Genomic DNA, 1063 nt, shown 5'->3' on the forward strand with positions numbered 1-1063 from the left:
CCTCGGTTCGCCACTGGACAGCGCCTAACACGCCTCCACCCCAGCAGACTCCAGCAGCGTCCCCGACCACTTTCCCTCCCCGGCGAGACCATCGAATTCCAATTTTCCGGCGAGATCACCCAAAACTTCAAACAAGATCGATCTCGCCGGAAAACTGGAATTCGGTAGACTCGCCGGGGAGGGAAAGTGATCGGGGGCGCTGCTGGAGTCCGCTAGGGTGGAGAGGTGCCGTCGTCGGCGCCATCCGGTGGCGAACAGAGGCACGTCCGCACTTTAAGGACTGTGTGGACGTGCACTTCACATCGTTTTCGTGTATACACACACACTATAATTAATAGCAAAGCATAAAACTAACATGATCAAAATTAGACATTAAATTATCTATACTATTATTAAGAGACAAGTTTGTCAACCAAAACAGAATTTTGAATTTTTATTTTACCAAATATCCCTCAAATATTAAAAAAACATCTGAACCAAATTATTTGGGAAAACAAAATGGCCAATTCACAAATATAAGAAAAACATCAGCAATTTTAAAAAATAAAAATTCAGCAATTTTCTCTACATTTTATGGAATAAGTTCCGAGTAATTCCCATGTTATCCATCCCTCTAGTATGAATATAAACTATGGAACTGAACTAGTAAATAAACTGTGAAATCAATAATACTAAAGAGCATATAAAACTTGAAGAAGACAACTAGTTTTGGCACTGTAAGAAATATGGTGAAAGCCTATTTAATACCCGCAGCAATAGTAGCATCATGGACCACCCTATCAATTTCATCAGTCGTGATACCAGGCTGTATGACACGAGCAGCTGCATCCAAAACCTCTCTTGCAATCTGACAACAAGAAGAACGCCACAGTATAAGTAAAAATTAAGCAGACAATATAGTGAAGAGTTCACATTGATGCTTAATGATCACGGAAGAAAATAAGAAATAATCACTTGGAACTTACTCGACAAGTTTCTCGCATCCTCTCAATTTGATCTGGAGTCTTGATCTGCAAAACGATACATCATTACTTACTTGGAAATAAGAAAAAAAAAAAAAAAA

At 39.6% G+C, this 1063-nt stretch overlaps 1 pseudogene across 1 annotated transcript in view; it reads right to left on the reverse strand.

Annotated features, from left to right (window-relative positions):
• LOC101301830 overlaps positions 1-1063 on the reverse strand; it is a 5069-nt pseudogene that overhangs the window by 3230 nt on the left and 776 nt on the right. The window contains exons 4-6 of the transcript XR_185337.1: positions 966-1031; positions 701-847; positions 291-295 (exon numbers count right to left, since the gene is read on the reverse strand). The product of XR_185337.1 is annotated as a methionine aminopeptidase 1A-like (transcript). The remainder of the gene's footprint in view (positions 1-290; positions 296-700; positions 848-965; positions 1032-1063) is intronic.

This window comes from Fragaria vesca, linkage group LG7 (assembly GCF_000184155.1).
Source record: "Fragaria vesca subsp. vesca linkage group LG7, FraVesHawaii_1.0, whole genome shotgun sequence".
NCBI lineage: Eukaryota > Viridiplantae > Streptophyta > Magnoliopsida > Rosales > Rosaceae > Fragaria > Fragaria vesca.